Raw genomic sequence first — 18,874 nt, forward strand, 5'->3', positions numbered from 1 at the left:
GGGGACGACGGAGAATGAGATGGCTGGATGGCATCACCGACTCTGTGGACATGAGTTTGAGTGTACTCCAGGAGTTGGTGATGGACAGGGAGGCCTGGCGTGCTGTGATTCATGGGGTCGCGGAGAGTCGGACACGACTGAGCGACTGAACTGAACTGAACTGAACTGAACTCTGCATATAAGTTAAATAAGCAGGGTGACTCCTTTCCCAATTTTGGACCAGTCTGTTGATCCATGTCTGGCTCAAACTGTTGTTCCTTGACCTGCATACAGGTTTCTCAGGAGGCAGGTAAGGTGGTTTGGTATTCCCATCTCTTTCAGAATTTTCCACAGTTTGTTGTGATCCACACAGTCAAAGGCTTTAGCATAGTCAATAAAGCAGAAGTAGATGTTTTTCTGGAATTATCTTGCTTTTTCTATGATCTAATGGATGTTAGCAACTTGAACTCTGGTTCCTCTGCCTTTTCTAAATCTAGCTTGAACATCTGGAATTTCTCAGTTCATATATTATTGAAGCCTAGCTTGGAGAATTTTGAGCATTATTTGCTAGTATGTGGTGGTCATGTATGGATGTGAGAGTCGGACTGTGAAGAAAGCTGATCACCGAAGAATTGATGCTTTTGAACTGTGGTGTTGGAGAAGACTCTTGAGAGTCCCTTGGACTGCAAGGAGATCCAACCAGTCCATCCTAGAGGAGATCAGTCCTGGGTGTTCATTGGAAGGACTGATGCTAAAGCTGAAACTGCAATACTTTGGCCACCTCATGCGACGAGTTGACTCACTGGAAAAGACTCTGATGCTGGGAAAGGTTGGGGGCGGGAGGAGAAGGGGACGACAGAGAATGAGATGGCTGGATGGCATCACTGACTCTGTGGACATGAGTTTGAGTGAACTCCGGGAGTTGGTGATGGACAGGGAGGCCTGGCGTGCTGTGATTCATGGGGTCGCGGAGAGTTGGACGCGACTGAGCGACTGAACTGAAGTGAGTGCAATTGTGTGGTAGTTTGAACATTCTTTAGCATTGTCCTTTGGGATTGGAATGAAAACTGACTTTTTCCAGCCCTGTGGCCACTGCTGAGTTTTCCAGTTTGCTGGCATATTGAGTACAGAACTACCATAGGGCCCAGCAACACCACTTCTAGGCATATACCCAAGGAAACCAAAATTTGAAAAGACACATATACTCCAATATTCATTGTAGCACTATCTGTAATAGCTAGGACATGGACACCAACCCAGATGTCCATTAACAGATGAATGGATAAAGAAGCTGTGGTACATATGTAAAATGGAATACCACTCAGCCATAAAACAAAACACATTTGAATTAGTTCTAATGAGGTGGATGAACCTAGAGCATATTATACAGAATAAAGTAAGTCAGAGCATAAAAACAAATATCCTATAATAACACATATATATGGAATCTAGAAAATGGTACTGATAAAGCTATTTACAGTGAGCAGTGGAGACGCAGACATAGAGCACAGACTGAGGTACAAGGGCTGGGGAGAGGAAGGAGAGGGTGAGATGAATGGAGAGAACAGCATGGAAGCATGGACGCTGCTGCTGCTGCTGCTGCTCAGTCACTTCAGTCGTGTCCAACTCTGTGTGACCTCATAGACGGCAGCCCACCAGGCTCCCCCGTCCCTGGGACTCTCCAGGCAAGAACACTGCAGTGGGTTGCCATTTCCTTCTCCAATGTGTGAAAGTGGAAAGTGAAAAGTGAAAGTGAAGTCGCTCAGTCGTGTCTGACCCCTAGCGACCCCACGGACTGCAGCCTACCAGGCTCCTCCATCCATGGGATTTTCTAGGTAAGAGTACTGGAGTGGCTTGCCATTGCCTTCTCCAAGCATAGACGCTACCATGCATCAAATAGATAGCCAATGGAAATTTCCTGTATGACAGGGAACTCAAACCGGGGCTCTGTGACAACCTAGGGGGTGGGAGGGAGCCTCAAGAGGCAGGGGGCAGAGGTATACCGATGGCTGACTCACGGTGCTGTTTGGCAGAAAACAACACATACTGTAAAGCAATTATCCTTCAATTAAAAATAAATAAAAGTCAGAAAGGAGGTTTTGTTTTTATAAAAACCTATTTGGTGTATACATAATGGAGAGGGAGACATAAGAAGAGCTGATTGAACTGAGAGCTATTTGGGATTCATAGAACTACATGCTGAAAGGAAGTGGCATGTAGTTTAATGTGAGTTTAACATAAATATTTTATTTAACATAAGTTTATTTATTGAACACAAATGTAAGTTTATTTATGAACTACTTCAACAAAGTAGAAGAAATGTCAACAATTTGGAGGATGATAACATAATTTGACAGAAAAGCATCTTCAGTTTTCTAACTCTACCACAAGCCCCAAATCGGCTGATCATTTCTAGGGCACGTATCTTTGTTTGGCAACAATGAAGGTGACAACAACAATAGTAATAACAAATGTTGCACACATTGAACTGTGTCAGCATATTTTAAGCAGGGCATTACTTTGCCCTTCTATGTGACAAATTTGTGCTAACCGTAGTCTTGATACTAAATACTCAATATTAAAGCAGTTTCTAAACCTTGGCGTATTAACACTGGGGCCAGATGATTCTTGGATGCAAGGATGCCACGTGTATTGTAGGATGTTTAGCAGCATCCCCGGCCTTACCTATCAGATGCCAGTAGCACTCCCACAGTTGTGACAACCAAAAATGTGTCCAGACATTGCCAAATGTCCCTGAGGTGTCTTCCTGCTCTGAAAGAATGACAGACAGTGGGAAATGAGAAACCAGGGAAAACTGAACTGAAGATACTTCTGAGTGGCCCAACCTTCGGTTTACCTAATTAGTTCAGGGACTTAACTCTTCACTTTGCTTATAAATCAGGCCATACCCACCCCAGTTCCTAGTAACAGCTATTGATTACCTATTGTAGACAGTAAACATAATTTGCATAGTGAGTATACGTGGAGATTAAGCCCTTGGCTTTGGTGTCAAACAGCCTGGGTGAGAATCCTGGCTCTGCTGTTTGCTGTGTGACCTGGGGTTCCTCTCTCCCATCGTTTCCTCGTCTGTGAAGTAAAAGAACACAGCACATATGAATCAAACTAGGGTTGTTGTAGGGGCTTCCCAGGCGGCACTAGTGGTAAAGAATCCACCTGCCAATGCAGGAGACTCAAGAGATGAGGGTTCCAGCCCTGTGCTGGGGGAATCCCCTGAGGAGGACCTGCTAACCCACTCCAGTATTCTTGCCTGGGAAATCCCATGGACAGAGGCATCTGGCAGGCTATAGTCCATGGGGCTGCAGATGGTCATACACAACTGAGCACTCTTCCATGTTGTGAGAATTCAATAAATCAGTGCACGTGAGGGTTTAGAACTGGGTCGAGGGTATGGAAAAGACTCAACAGATGTTTACTGTTATTCTTAACCCTTGTCACAGCCCCACAACTTAAGAACATCACCTCCATTTTAAACACATGGAAGCGAATAGTCAGGAAAATCAACCCCAGATCAACTCACACAGCTGCTAAGGTACTTGGCTGACCAGAAGAGGAATTGTGACTCAGACTCCAAGCCTGAAGAGTTTTTCATTAAAGCCCAGGCCTGAGTAGAAGATAGGTTAAATCTGGGAGGGAGAAAGAGTTCTCTTTCAGGGACAAAAACTGGAATTTGTCCACTTCGTTTGTTCTGTTTGCATGTAGTAATGGAAAGATCTACCAACTAGGCAGTGCAAAAACAGCTTTCACCACTGCCTAGCTGTGAGAACTTGGGGCAAATCTATCAAACATCCTGAAGCTGTTTACTCATCTGCAAAATGGACACAAAAACACCTGCTCTGAGATCTTCACGGGTGGTGGTCAGAGTGATGTGAGAAAAAGTATGCAGCAGAGTACTGTAAAACTGTCAAGTGCTTGACAGCTGTAGGCCGGTGCCTCTAAGGCTTTGTCTTTCCTTGGCCACGTCCGGCAGCTCTGCTAAAGCCAGTTTTGCAGGGGGCCCCCACCGCAGTCACTGGGCCTCAGCTGGAAGCCCTGAGGGTGCCCCACTGGCGGGCAGAGATGGGGCCCTTGTCCGCCTGGCTCCAGGGTGGGCAATCTGGGAGGTGACCCCAGTGTGGATGCAGCAGCTGCTGCTTATCTGTAGTCAGTCAGCGACCCGGACAGATGAGGTGTCCGTGGCGACCTTCCTGCCTCAGTGAGTGTGGGAACTCGGGGCTTCCCAGGGCCCAGGGGTGGGAATGTAAACGGAATGGCCCCCGCTGGAGACCAGCCTCGTGTCCTCCCTCTGCTGCCCTAACCCAGGAGGAGGCAGGGGAGATCGTGGAGTCGGCTCCACGAGGGTGCAGAGGGAAGAAGCCGGGGCTCTGGGGTGCCAGGGTTGCTCTACCTCTCGGCACAGCCCTGACTTCCCCAGACCCCAGGGATGGACGCTTCCTGCCAAAATCCCCGCCACCGCCACTGTTTGCTGTCAACAGGCAGGGTCAGAAACATGTCACCCCAGTGGAAACTCCTTCCCTCCCTTCCCCTCTGGGTTCTGTAGTCAGTCATCTGTGGAGAGCAGGCATCCTGACTCTTTCTAGCAAAAGGCAAGCAACAAGAGGCTGAGAAATGGTTCCTGCTCATCCCCCTTTCAACTGTCTGTAGAAGCTGTGACCCAAGATGGGCCCCGCGTGTGTTACTCTTGACTTTGCTTCACTTCGCCAAGCCTTTCCTGGGTGTTGGAGTCTTCCTTCAATTCCTTCCAGTGGCCTGCTCGACATTTCCTCACACCTCCAGTAGCACTACCCAGAGCAGATCTGTGGCAAAATGGTTATACATTTTAAGTTCATGCTGGCATCTTCTCACTTCTTTCTTAAATCTTCTTCCTCTCCATCTTTCTATTGGCCAGCAGCTGGTCCGCATTTAACAAATGTGCCAGATACCATAAGGCTGCTGGGGACACGCCAGCCAGCAAGTGGGATAAAGTTGATAATTTCTCATTGCTTCCATTCCAGCTGAGGAGAATATCAGACAAGTAGTCTCACAAGGGGCTTCCCCTGTAGCTCAGCAGTGAAGAATCTGCCTGCAATGCAGAAGACACAGGAGGTCTGGGTTTGATCCCTGGGTCGGGAAGTTCCCCTGGAGAAGGGAATGGCTACCCACTCGTTGCCTGGAGAATCCCATGGACAGAGGAGCCTGGCAGGCTACAGTCCATGGGGTTGCAAAGAGTCAGGCACCACTGAAACAGCTTAGCACACAGCACACACACTCGCCCCATAAACGCGGTGGGGGCCTGTATGAGTAGGTGTGCAGGAAAGCTGCCATAAAGAACTGTTTGTGTTGAGCCTGGAAGCCTGGAGCATGACTCAGGTGAAGGGGTTGGTGAGAAGAAGGAAGCAGGAGGGAAAGAGGACAATATATGTGAAGGCACTGAGGGAAGACAGCATTTGCAGAACCAAAAATGAATAGCACAGCCACTTGTGGTACACAGCTGGTCCGTGTCCTCCCGCTTGAGCAGTGCTTTATCTCTAAACACTTCTGCCTACTCACCCACCATAAAACTGTCATGCATGCTCTTCCTCTGAGGCTGGGCTGTTTTCCTTCCACGATTGCAGTGTCAACTGATAATTTCCTAAAATGGCCTTGGAGTCTGGAGACAGATTCTTAACTGAATTCCACCACTTAACCAGACAACCTGAACTTAGCATCTCTGAGCTGTGGGTCCTCACCAGTGATATGGGCCAGCAGTGTGTTATTAGAAATGTTTAATAGTGTTTATTCTGTGCCAGGCCCCAATGCTAAGCGGTTTATTGCATTTAATCCTCACAAATTTAATCCTCATGAAGTAGGTAGTATTGTTTTTATCCCTTTCTACCTCTCAAAGGGGAGTCTGAATGTGACACTAATCATGGACGTGCTTTGTAACCATTAACCTGTGTCAGTCACTCAGTCGTGCCCGGCTCTGCGACCCCATGGACTGTAGCCTGCCAGGTTCCTCTGTCCATGGAATTCTCCAGGCAAGAATTCTGGAGTGGGTTGCCTTTCCTTTCTCCAAGGGATCTCCCTGACCCAGGGATCAAACCCAGGTCACCTGCATTGCAGGCAGACTTCCTCACTGTCTGAGCCACCAGGGAAGCAATTAAGGGTTAATGCAAAAATGAAACAATATTACCATGGTGTTCACATATGCAATGAATAAATTCATTTGTTAAATGCCACAACAGTTCTGGGCTATACCTATTAATAATTAAATGAGGATCAACATCTTTTGTGTCTGCCTCCTAAGCAAACCAAACCAAAAGCAGTAGCAGGAACGAAGTGTTGTCATCACCAAAGAGCTAATTTCATGTAGTGAAAAACCACTGAAGGAAGAATTCCACAGATGTGACCCCGAACCTCTGAAGTTCACAGTCTGATGACCACCACTGCCAGAACAAATCTGTAGATGAGAGTGAAAGCTCAGAATTCGTTCATGAAAAGACTGATGTTGTGTCAAACCTACTGCCCACCAAGGGTAGGAGTCTTTCAGGGGGCTGAATAAGCTGGGAGAAATCCATAAGCTTACAGCAGAATTCAAAGTTTGGGCTGAAACCAGAAGAGTCTAAGTTTCTTGGTATTCTCCTTAGCACGCATTCCTCTACTTTCTATCACTTTATCACAGTATTTTTCACTCCAAAGCCCAATTCTTGGAAATTATTTATACATGATATACACAGTCGTAATAATGACAGATTCTTAAATTGCCAAGTTCTGAAACCATGGATGGTGCGTGTGCATAACAAACTAATATGCATATATATGTGTGTGCATGCACATGTGTTGATGAGTGTAGACATTTGTGAGCCTGCTTGTGAGTGTGGAGTGAGGCTTCCTACACTTACATTCCCTCACTTGGCAAGACATCGTGCTGCTCCTCCTGAGAGCAGCCAGTGTGGGAGGAGACCTGACACCAAAAACAAATGAGGTGAAAGAGGATAACTGCGGTTTGATACAGATCCACATGAAAAGCAATGAATAAGAAAGTCAGTGAGCTGAAAATGACTTGAGTACAGGCAACTCCTTGGGATTACACCCCCTTGATTGTAATAAACATTTGTTTAAACTGCTTTAAAACTTTAATATTCATTTCTCCCCTCAAAAAATAGGTAGTCTATCTTGGAGGTTAAGAGTACATTCTGGGTTCAAGCCTAATTTCTTCTTTTTAATGATTTTTTTAATATGGATCATTTTTAGAATCCTTCATTGAATTTTTTACAAAGTTGCTTCTGTTTTATGTTTTGGGTTATTTTTTTTGGCCATGAGGCATTATGGGATCTCAGCTCCCCAGTCAGGGATCAAACCCACACCTCCTGCATTGGATGGCAAAATCTTAACCACTGGACCACCAAGGAAGTTCCCCAAGTCCAGTTTCTATCAGATTCTGCCATTTACTCACTGAATGATATTGGGCAAGTCACAGTTCTCCAAGCCTCTATTTCTTTACCTCTAATATGGGAAGAATACTGTTTACCTCAGGGAATTCTTGTGAGGATAAAGGAAAATAAAACGTGGTGAGTGTTTCTGGTGGCATTTTATAGGTTACAATACAGATGTGTAGAGAGGTTAACTTCCTCTTCTGGGCACCCCTCACCCACCCCCCAGCTAGTTAGCAGCAGGGCTGGGAAAGCAGTCAGACGTCCCGTCTCTGGCCTAGGGCTCTTTCTACTCAACCACGTGGCGCACCAGCCTCACACTGAAATAATTTTCAAGTCACAAGTGATTTTGTATGCATAACCTCTTTAGTTTGCTATTCTCTGCCAAGTCCACACACTAGCAGACTCAGAGCTCTGAAGAAATGGTTCATGCAGGACCTTCTGGAAAACTAATCTAGGTCCGAGGTAGCCTGAGGAGACCCAAAGAGCTATATGTGAGAGAAGAAAAAAGACACCATGTCACACCTCCCTCCATTGGGAACATGTGGATTATTTACTTTGTGGGTTGATGTCATGCAATCTTTCATCTCACACTGGCTACGCTCCACCACTTCCCTCCAACCATCAGTGGGTATGTGCTCAAGCAATGTAAACTCAGGAAAGTCATGCAAAACCAGGGAGGTAAATCTGCTTTTTACACCTTTCACCCCACTTCAGCCTCCTCCTCTCTTTCTATTTCACCTCTCAAGCTTTGGAAATCCAGAGATAAATATGTTTCCAATTATCTTTGTTTCAAGTCCCCTTATGGAAATGATAAAGACAGCTGGACTAGGCATTGGGAAGCCTGGGGCTTTAGTCCAGGGATGACATTGGTTAATCATGGGTCTTCAGGCAAATTAGATCAATTCTTCAGGTTTTGGTTCCTCAGCTATAACATATAAAGAAGAGAACATTGACAGAGTGCATCCTCTTTGCCAAGTGCCTTCAATCATGTTACTTTAGTCCTTTAAAGGGAGAAGGAAATAACAACCCACTCCAATATTCTTGCCTAGAAAATCCTGTGGACAGAGGAGCCTGGTGGGCTGCTGTCTATAGGGTCACTCAGAGTCAGACATGACTGAAGGGATTTAGCATGCATGTTTGCATTGGATAAGGAAATGGCAACCCACTCCAGTATTCTTGCCTGGAGAATCCCAGGGACAGAGGAGCCTGGTGGGCTGCCGTCTACGGGGTTGCACAGAGCCAGACATGACTGAAGTGACTTAGCAGCTGCAGCAGCAGCAGCAGTCCTTAAAAAAAAAAAAATACCCTGCTGGATAAAAATTCTGATCTGTATTATGCAAATGAGAAAATAAAGGGACAGAGAAGCTAAGTAAATTGGCCCAGACCAGGTGGCAAAGAGACTCTGAGATGAAAATTGAATCTAGGACCTTCTGATTGCAAATTTTATACTTGTCCTAATAATCTGATACAATCTATAATTTGTGTGTTAGTCCCTCAGTCATGTCCAACTCTTTGCAACTCCATGGATAGTAGCCTGCCAGAATACGCCTGCAATGCAGGAGACACAGTTTTGATACCTGGGTTGGGAAGATCCCCTGGAGAAGGAAATGGCAACCCACTCCAGTATTCTCCTCTGTCCATGGAATTCTCCAGGCAAGAATGCTGGAGTGGGTTGCCGTTCTCTTCTCCAGGGGATCTTTCTGACCCATGGACTGAACCCAGGTCTCCTGCATTGCAAGGAGATTCTTTACCATCTCAGCTACCAGAGAAGTCCTTACAATCTGTAATGCTCCTTCCCATTCTAATATGATGCTGTTCTGTGAGCACAGTTAATCAATAGTTGTCTGAGTTTGTCACAGTAGGTCATTCCTTCATGCCTTGAGATCTTATCCTGAGTGGGCAGAGGACCTGAGACTTACTACAGCTATTTGGTCAGCTGTGCACTTTAATATTATAAAAAGTAATTTTATCACTGTCAGTGGAAATTTGATACTTACCTTCATCTTAAATGCTTCTCCCAACAAGAAAAGTATTTCCTTGGAAGACCTTCCCTTCCTTGTAGCTTAATATTTATATAATAGGCTTTACCTTCAATTATTGAAGCATTTATTAAGAAATTGAATCTATTTCTTATTTATATATAATATTTAAAAGATTCTAACACGTACAGAATCAGCGAGTAATATGAAGAGCACTTGATTCCCGAGATACTGGTGTGGAGCACAGATGCAGAGGTCCAGCTTCTCGCCCCTGCAAGGAGGTCTGTTCTTAACCCTCCTTTTCTCAAGTGCCCCTGAAGCTGGACTCAAAGAAGAGCTTCACATGTTTCAGCTGTAACTTCACTGCATGAAGGCTGGGAGAGCAAAGTGCACTTCACTCTACAGGAGGAGAGACACCTGTTTCAACTGCATCTTCACTGCATGACGGCTGAGAGAGCAAAGAACAGTAGAGTGCACTTCACTCTACAGGAGGAGAGACAGGTAAATTAAGTGTTTCCTGTTCCTTCTGTAGTCAGCCAGCTATATCAGCAAGCCTAGTTCTTTCACACTTTAGTTGTGCTTTCTAAAAGTAAGATGGTGTGTATTAGTTGTTGTCTCCTAAGGCTAGCCCAGTGCCTAACATACAGCATATACTCAATAACTATGCGTTTAAAAAATGAACTGGACAGGGCAAGGGAATAGGGAAGACAATTAGGGGGACTAAGGCCATCACTGCGGGCTTCCCTGGTGGCTCAGTGGTAAAGAATACGCCTGCAATGCAGGAGACACGGTTTTGATACCTGGGTTGGGAAGATCCCCTGGAGAAGGAAATGGCAACCCACTCCAGTATTCTTGCTTAGGGAATTCCATGGACAGAGGAGCCTGGTGGCCTACAGTCCATGGGGTCACAAGGGTTGGACATGACTTAGCAACTACACCACCACCACCACCGCCGCCACAAGGCCATCACTGGATTAGATGTTAACCAGCAATTTAAATCTGTCTAAATCATGTGACAGAAGTTCCTTAAGAGCAGTGACTATTTTGCTTGTTTTTGTGTTTTCTAGAATTTAATCATAAAATAGGGTCTCGGACATTTCTATGAAATTAAATTGTTTTTAGGGAGTCCTATGACAGTGCAGTAAAAACACTCTAGAAGACAATATGGTGGAGGGATGAAAAAAGGCGAAGAGATTTGAAGGTGGCAGTGAGAAGGACAACAACAGTGATCACAAAATCAAAACCTGGTGCTGGTGGGAGATCAAGTGCTCCCGAGAAGGAATGCTGCTAGTGCTGGGGAGACTGCAGCAAGCGTTATCCAGGGAAGGTGCTGGGGAGACTGCAGCAAACATTATCCAGGGAAGGTGCTGGGGAGACTGCAACAAGCATTATCCAGGGAAGGTTGTGGTGTCTGTGTCCAGCACTTTCTGCTGCTCCAGGGCTGCCAAAGTAGGGTTCATTCACACTGGTACTTTGGAGAAAGTGATCCCTCAATATTCTCCTGCATTATGTCACCCAAATATTGTAATTCTCACTGTTCAGGTTGTTTTATCTTTTTTCCTGGTCTCCTATGCAGCCACTTCCTGGATATATGATCCAGGATGAGTTCCAATGTCTGCCCTATGGGACCCAGTACCATGTCCCTCTTTGTCTCCAAAGACAACTTTTCACCAGAGGGTTGGACAGAGGATTTTACTAAACCCATGAGTCCTTCTCTCCTTGCCCTATCCTTCTAAAGATGGCCATGCTTAGTGATTCCAGGGTGATTCCCTATTCCACACTGTGACTGACAACTTTTCCTAAAGAGAAGAAAACCATATTTTTTAATCTTTAGCGGGACACCTCTGGTTAAGAGGGCATCTTGTTATGTAAGACATCCAGGGAGGGAGAACAGGGGATGGAGTGATGCTTCAGATTTCTGGTTGTGGAGTCAATGTAGGAACTGACCCCAATTCCTACAAAGCTGGCAAGAATAGGAATAAATTAATGGCTTTGGTGGAGGGTGAGTAAGACTTTTTTTAAGTCTGGAGGGAGCAGTATCCCACATAGATGAATAAGACAGGAAATATTCTTGAATGGAGCAAGAATGTTGGAAACATTTGGATGAGAAGACTGAGAATAAAGAAATGCAGAGAACTTTACAGTCCACACTGAAGATTTTGGAAGATAATAATAACTAACATATCTACCCAGCATTCCTCTAAACTCTTCAGGTATGCTACTCTATTTAATCTTCGCAGCAAGTCTAGTTGGTAGATACTAGTTTTAGTCCCATTTCATAGAAGGGAAAATAAAGGTATCAACCTATGGAGTAAGTTACCAATGGCTACACACAATTAGATGGTAAAGAAAGCTGGAATTTGAAACTTAAGCAGTATCCAAATCTCACATTTATTCAGTCTACATCTTGGGTGATCCCAGGAGACCTAAAGAACTATGAGTGAGAGGAAAAAACATATCCTGTCACACCTCCTGTAATTGTCAACATGTAGATTATTTATTTTTGAACTAATGTGACAGTCTTTAACCTCACATTTTTTATACACGTTCTTCCTATACATACTGTAAGTGTGTATCCACTGCGGTATTTATACATTCTAATACAATTTGCCAGCAGTCTTCGGGATCATGAGCTGATGCCTCGTTATTACCTCTAGCTTTTGTATGGTCTCCACCAGCTGTTCCTGTGAGGAAATGAGCCAGCCCTTCCATTTCACAGATGGTGAAAGTGGTTTGGAGGAGGTCAATGGCTGAAGCAAGGTCACAGATCAAGTTAGCGGCATTTGGCTTAAACCAGGATCCATAATCTCTGTCCCGCCACCCAGGTCCTCAGAGGGTCTGCCCGTCCCGGGGCCCAGGCCACATTCCAAATTGGGTAATCCGGTGCACTCTGCCCGTCTGAAATTCCCCTTGTGGTTTTGCTCACATCTGGTGTTTTTCACTTCTCTTTCTAAACACGTGCTTTGATCCTATTGCTGCTACAGCAGAAAGATGTCCATAGTTCCAAGGAGCACAGTTAATTTAGTGAGGGTGAAAGATACTCCTCTCAACAGGACTTCTAAAAATAAACAGTATCAGCGCCTCACAAGTCATGCTTGAAGCACTTCCCGGAAACCCCCGCATTTAGTCACTTCTTCATAGTGGCTCTATAGCCCCCAACCTCTAATGTGCTTGGACTCCTAGCTTTCAGGCTCTTCTCAATTGCCCAGTAGGTCTGAAATCTTGTGTTGTTCTTCCTCTTGGTCATTCTCAGAGTAGACAAGATGTCTTCCATAAGAGTTCTGTGGTCATATTTCTCCATCGGTTCACACACTCTCAGCTGGGAGCTATGTATATTTACTTTCAGAGCGCCTTATCTATAACTAGCTTTTCTGTTTTATTTATTTTATAAAACTTTGTCATTCCTTTTGCCTCCTACCTTATCTTAATAAGTCTGTTTCTTAATTATAAAAGCATTTTTCCATTACATTAAAAATTTTAGGTAAATAAAGAATAAGAAAAAAATCCACAATCCTCATATCCTAACATAACCACTATTAACTATTTGGTTTTCTTCCAGGCTTATTTTCCTTGTGTGTGTGTGTGTGTATTTTTTATTTGTATATTTATTTTTACATTGCCAGAATCATAATTAAATGCAATGTGTGGGTTGTCTTTTCACTAATATTATAACTGTTTTCCCATGTTGCTACATAATCTTGCAAATATAAAGTGAAAGAAGATATGTAGTTTTTGGCCAGAGGTGTGGGCAAAAGTCATCAGTGACCTTGCATAAAGGCATGAATTGTGAACATCATTTGTGGGGAACCAATGTTTCCCTAAATTGCTGGAATTTTGAATCAGGATAGCAAAGACACAGCTTGCGTAAGAAGAAGCAAATCCCCTCAATTTTTGGAGACCAATGATTAATTTGAATTCATAAATGGCTAAATTGAGGATTGAAGACAACTCACCCTCTCTGCTCAGATAAGTCAAGTGAAAGAAAGTGAAAGTGTTAGTGGCTCAGTCATGTCAGACTCTTTGAGACCTCATGGACTCTTTGAGACCTCATGGACTGTAGCCCACCAGTCTCCTCTGTCCATGGAATTCTCCAGGCAAGAATACCGGAGTGGGTTGCCATGCCCTCCTTCAAGGAATCTTCCTGACCTGGAGATTGAACCCTGCCTGGTCCTCTGCATTGCAGGCAGATTCTTTACCATCTGAGCCACCAGGGAAGCCTTCAGATAATTCAGAGGCAAAGCTAAAGGTTTTAGTAACATCAAACTGAACAGTCTCCAGAAAAGAATGTCTTATCACAGATCTGATAGAAAGGGGACATTTGGAGAACAACCCTCCTTGAGAAAGAACATCTTCCCTTGGGCTGTGGAAAGTTGTAAGTTGCATTGCCTATACCATTCCCGGAGTGTTTTCAGAGAAGAAATGAAGAGGCAGAACATTCTTTCTATTGGAGGGAATTGTTTGGTTTCCTGACATTGTTTTCTACTTTATCCTGGTCCCTCTTTCTTTTTCATTGCCCCATGGGATCGCTATCCCAAACCGAAACATGTTACCCCAAGTAGACTGTTACCCTCATTTAATCAATCTTACTCCAATCAGCCTTCCACCTTCTCTTGCTTTTTTTTTTTTTTTTTTTTAATAGAATGATGTTTTGAAATTTATCTACTTTTGGCTGCCCTGGGTCTTCCTTCCTGTCTGGGCTTTCTCTGGCTGTGGAGAGCGGGGGTTACTCTCTAGTTGCAGGGTGCGGGCTTCTCATTGTGGTGGCTTCTTGTTGCAGAACATAGACTCTAGGGTGCGCAGGCTCCAGCAGTTGTGGTGCATGGGCTTAGTTACCCTGCACCACATGGAGTCTTCCTGGACCAAGGACTGAACCCATGTCCCCTGCACTGGCAGATGGATTCTTAACAACTGGACCACCAGGGAAGTCCCTTCTCTTGCTTTTCTTTGCTAACCCTCCCAAGCCCAAGGCATCCAGTTAGCTCCCCACATCCACCCTTATCACACTCAGAGACCAGCGCTTAGCAGCATCCATGTGTTCTGCTTAGTAGCCTTGGCAAAGCCTCTTGGTAAGAGCTGCTGCTGCTAAGTCACTTCAGTCGTGTCCGACTCTGTGCGACCCCATGACGGCAGCCCACCAGGCTCCCCCGTCCCTGGGATTCTCCAGGCAAGAACACTGGAGTGGGTTGCCATTTCCTTCTCCAATGTGTGAAAGTGAAAAGTGAAAGTGAAGTCGCTCAGTCGTGTCGGACTAGTAGTGACCCCATGGACTGCAGCCCACCAGGCTCCTCTGTCCATGTGATTTTCTAGGCAAGAGTACTGGAGTGGCTTGCCATTGCCTTCTCCTGGTAAGAGCTGAGCATCCCCCAATGATGAACACAAGAACCACAGGCTATCATGCCTGGCTTTACTTCTTTGGGGTTGCTGTCCCTAGTCTAGGGACACCAACGGACCTACTGTGTGTCGGACACTTAATTCTTACAACAATCCTAGAAGATTGATAGGGCTTACAGATGAAGCTACGGAAGCTAGATGATTTGTCTATGTAATAATACATAGTATTGCAGAGATATAAGAGAACTGAGAAAATACCCAAAAGTGCAGGGGAAAGGACAAAGCAAAATTACTCATCATCTACCTTCCCGAAATAACTGCTATTAACTTTAGTATATATTTTCTTTTATTTGCACGTGTACACGTGTGAGAGACAGAGAGAAGGAGAATCCCTAATATATATGAGTTTGCTTTGTTTAACAAAATTGGGACTATACTATCTCTATTATTTTACTAATGCTGCCACAAACTGAAAGGCTTAAACAACAGAAATGTATTCTCTCATGGTCCTGGAGGCTAGAAATCTAAGATGAAGGTGTTGGCAGTTGGTTCCTGCTGGGATCAGGAGGGAGACTCTGTTCTAGGCCTTTGCCTTGGCTTCTGGTCATTTTCGGCAATCTCTGCTGCGCCTCAGCTTCTGCTGTCAGTCTCTGCCTTCTTCTTCACATGGCCTTCTTCTCGAGTGCGTGTTTGTCTCTATACATTGTGTTGTTTCTATAGTGACAGCAGTTATAGTGGAGTAGGGACTCACCCTACTCCAATATGACCTCACTTCAACTCCAATAATTACTTTCATGATGACCATTCTTGCAAATAAGGTCACATTCTGAGGTGCAGGGGTATGACTTCAACATAGGCATTGAGGGTTGTATGGTGATTTGCCTAAATATCTGCCTTTAACTAAAACTCCACCCATAGCAACTACTTATACCATATTTTATCTTACTTTATTATTTTCATTTACCATTCTATTAAGAATATTTTCCAGGACAGGTACATTTTTGTCAAGGAAAGGGACTAGAATATGCAGAGGGTACCTGTGGGCAGGGAGAGGGGACCTGAGTGGGGCACCTCAATGAGGAGGATCCCAAAGCTGTGGGGAGAAGGCAAGAGATGAGAACAGCAGACAGAAAGCAGAGGAGAGCAATCTGAACACTGACCAGCATCATGGTTTGTCCGCCTCACAGGTTTTCTGGCTTTTCAGAAATATATGTTAGAAAGGGAAAGCTGCCAGGACCACCCAGTCTCCTCCAAGATCAGTCCCCCACCAGGTACCAGGGTCCAGCTTGGAAGAGATTGTGGGAGGAGGACTCAGAAGGAAGCATAGACACCACCAAGAAGGTGTAAGTGTGAAGGCAGGTTTGGAAGGTGGGTGTAGGTTTGTCAACTAGGAAGCACTATACCATGATAAGCTTCCCTGGTGGCTCAGACAGTAAAGAATCTGCCTGCAATGCAGGAGACACGGATTTAATCCCTGGGTCAGGAAGACCCCCTGAAGAAGCAAATGGCTGCCCACGTCAGTATTCTGGAGAATCGAAGGACAGAGGAGCCTGGAGGGCTACAGTCCATGGGTCGCAAGGGGTCGGACACAACTGAGCAACTAATGCTAAAGCATGATAACTAAGAAGTTCTACATAGAGTCAGATAAATGTATTTTCAAATTCTAGTTCTGACACTTATTTTCCTGTAAGATCTTGGGTACTATTACTCAGTCTAAGTTTCAGTTTCCTTGTCTGATAATAGGGGTTGAATCAGGATTGATGTGAAAATAAAAATATGGTGACGTATGTAAAGTACTTACTGTAGTACTTGGCATGAAAAAAACTTCACTCATTCAACAAATATTTAGTATCTGCTGTTCAAGGAACTGTGTGGAAATGCTAAATATAAGATGGTAAACAAAACTGACACAGTTCCAGTCCTCATGGAATTTATACTCTAGGGAGAAAGGTAGACATTAAAGCAAATCAACATATAACATAGGGTTGTGCTTATAAACTGTATAAATACTTTGAAGAAAAAAATGATTTCTAAGACAGAAAAAGTGAGAAAATTGATTTAGTTTTGGAGGGTGGGGTAGGGAGGCAATTCAGGAGGAGTAGGCTGAGGAAGTGTTAGTAAGCTGAGACCTAAAAGCTGAGCTGGAAATAGACAGATGGAGGGGTGTGGGTGGGGAAGAGCATCCCAGGTAGAGGGAAGAGGCCCTAAGGCAATAAGAGCTGGTGCCTTAGAGGAACCGAAAGAAACAGCAGTGTAACCAGAGTGTAGTGAGCAAGGGTACACACGAGGTGGGACGCCGATAAGACCAGATCACGCCGGGAGTCAGTGCGTCTCTGGGTCAGCCTGTTCTTCAGAAGAGGATGGCTGAGAAGACAGCCAAAGAGAGGATAAGAGAGGTGGGAAACCAGGAAGTCTGAGAGTTAAGGGGAGGAGGAAGGGAAGCAAGAGAGAGGCTGAGGCAGAGAGGCAGACAGAGAGCCAGCAGGAGAAGACTTCAAAAGTCAAAGGCTAGAGAGATAGAAGAGGATGAAGACGAGACAGGACCGAGAGGGCTGGGCAGGCCGGAAGTCTTGAGACCTCTGAGGCAGCAGCCTCAGTGAGGTGGTCAGAGTGAAAGCCGGGTTGCCCGAGGTGAAGCAGCAGCATGCGGTGAGGAGGTAAGGGAAGTGAGCACGTGTTCTTTTTAGAAGCATTGTGATGAGGGAAAAGATAAAGTCGGGGTGCTAGCTGAAGTGAGAATTTCTTCCTTTTTAATTTCAGATGGGTAATTTTTGAGCATTTTTCTAGGCTGAGGAGAAGGATCCAACAGAGAGAGATTGAAAACAGGAAGAGAAAAGAGGATTGAGTCAGCTTTCAAGAGATCCATGGGTATTTAGCAACTGAAGGTGGCAGGCTCTGGTGTCTTAATGGGCCACACACATAAATAATGTGATTTCAGTGATAGAGTTGGTTAATCAAACTCTGTAGAAAGCATTTCCATGTTTTCTTTAAAATTGTAAATCAAAATAGCTATATTTTTAAAATTTTGGATTGTAAGGCAATAGGCATTTAAAGTTTCAAGAAATGTATCTTCAGACACAATTAAGAATTTATTCCACTGACATTTTAGTGCCATGAATGTCTCCCTTAATGGAATGCTGTTTTTATTTTCTAATTTGGTAGAATTCTTTCTTTGCAACTACCTGGATCATCTCCTTGGGTCAAAACCCTCCTAGGCCAGTCCCAGATTTCAGGTCAGTTGGGCATCAACAGCTCTTTTAAAATTATTGTCTTAATTTCCCAGTTGTTTATAACTTTTTGCCTTTTCATACTGTTCATGGGGTTCTCAAGGCAAGAATACTGAAGTGGTTTTCCATTCCCTTTTCCCTGCCTCAAGGCTTCCCTGATAGCTCAGTTGGTAAAGAATCCGCCTGCAATGCAGGAGACCCCTGTTTGATTCCTGGATCGGGAAGATCCACTGGAGAAGAGATAAGGCTACCCACTCCAGTATTCTGGCCTAGTGTGATCTGTATAGTCCATGTGGTCACAAAGAGTCAGACACGACTGAGTAGCTTTCACTTTGACTTTTCCATGCCTAAGGAGATGAAAAGGCAATGGCCTTGCTGGGTGGATGGGCTCAAGAAACAAGTTTCACTTTACTTTCCCAGCTTCCTTCTCAGCTGAGAATGATGCCCATTCTTCACCTCAACTCCTCCTTTTTCCATACAGCAGAAGACAAAAGATAAATTACTGATTTTTATTAATTATGTCAAAATTTAATATGCATATAGTTTAAAGCATCAAATAGTTCTGCATTACTAAATAGCATTTCCCACTCCATATCCCCCCATTTCTCACTGCTCAGAGGAAATCATTTCAAATGCTTTAAATAACACTCTTCTTGTTTCCATATCTCTGAATAGCTATTTCTTAATGTTTTTAACCTAATCACTTTCTACTGTAGGAAATGGGGATTTAGTTTTCATGCCTTCCATAGCATATATATAGGCTTCCCTTGTGGCTCAGTGGTAAAGAAACCACCTGCCCATGCACGAGATAGGGTTTGATCCTTGAATCAGGAAGAACCCCTGGAGGAGGAAATGGCAACCCACTCCAGTATTCTTGCCTGGAGAATCCCATGGACAGAGGAGCCTGGTGGGCTACAGTCCATGGGGTTACAAAAGAGTCAGACAT

At 44.5% G+C, this 18,874-nt stretch overlaps 1 long non-coding RNA gene across 1 annotated transcript in view; it reads left to right on the forward strand.

The window, feature by feature from the left end:
- The first annotated feature begins 16,996 nt into the window (after window positions 1–16,996).
- LOC148778103 (uncharacterized) overlaps window positions 16,997–18,874 on the forward strand; it is a 45,625-nt gene continuing 43,747 nt past the window's right edge. The window contains exons 1-2 of the long non-coding RNA XR_016037280.1: window positions 16,997–17,097; window positions 17,864–17,934. This is a non-coding gene — a long non-coding RNA (uncharacterized LOC148778103). The remainder of the gene's footprint in view (window positions 17,098–17,863; window positions 17,935–18,874) is intronic.

The sequence above is a fragment of the Moschus berezovskii genome, chromosome 4 (genome assembly GCF_049115385.1).
Source record: "Moschus berezovskii isolate FMDL1 chromosome 4, NW_MosBer_1.0, whole genome shotgun sequence".
Classification (NCBI taxonomy): Eukaryota; Metazoa; Chordata; class Mammalia; order Artiodactyla; family Moschidae; genus Moschus; species Moschus berezovskii.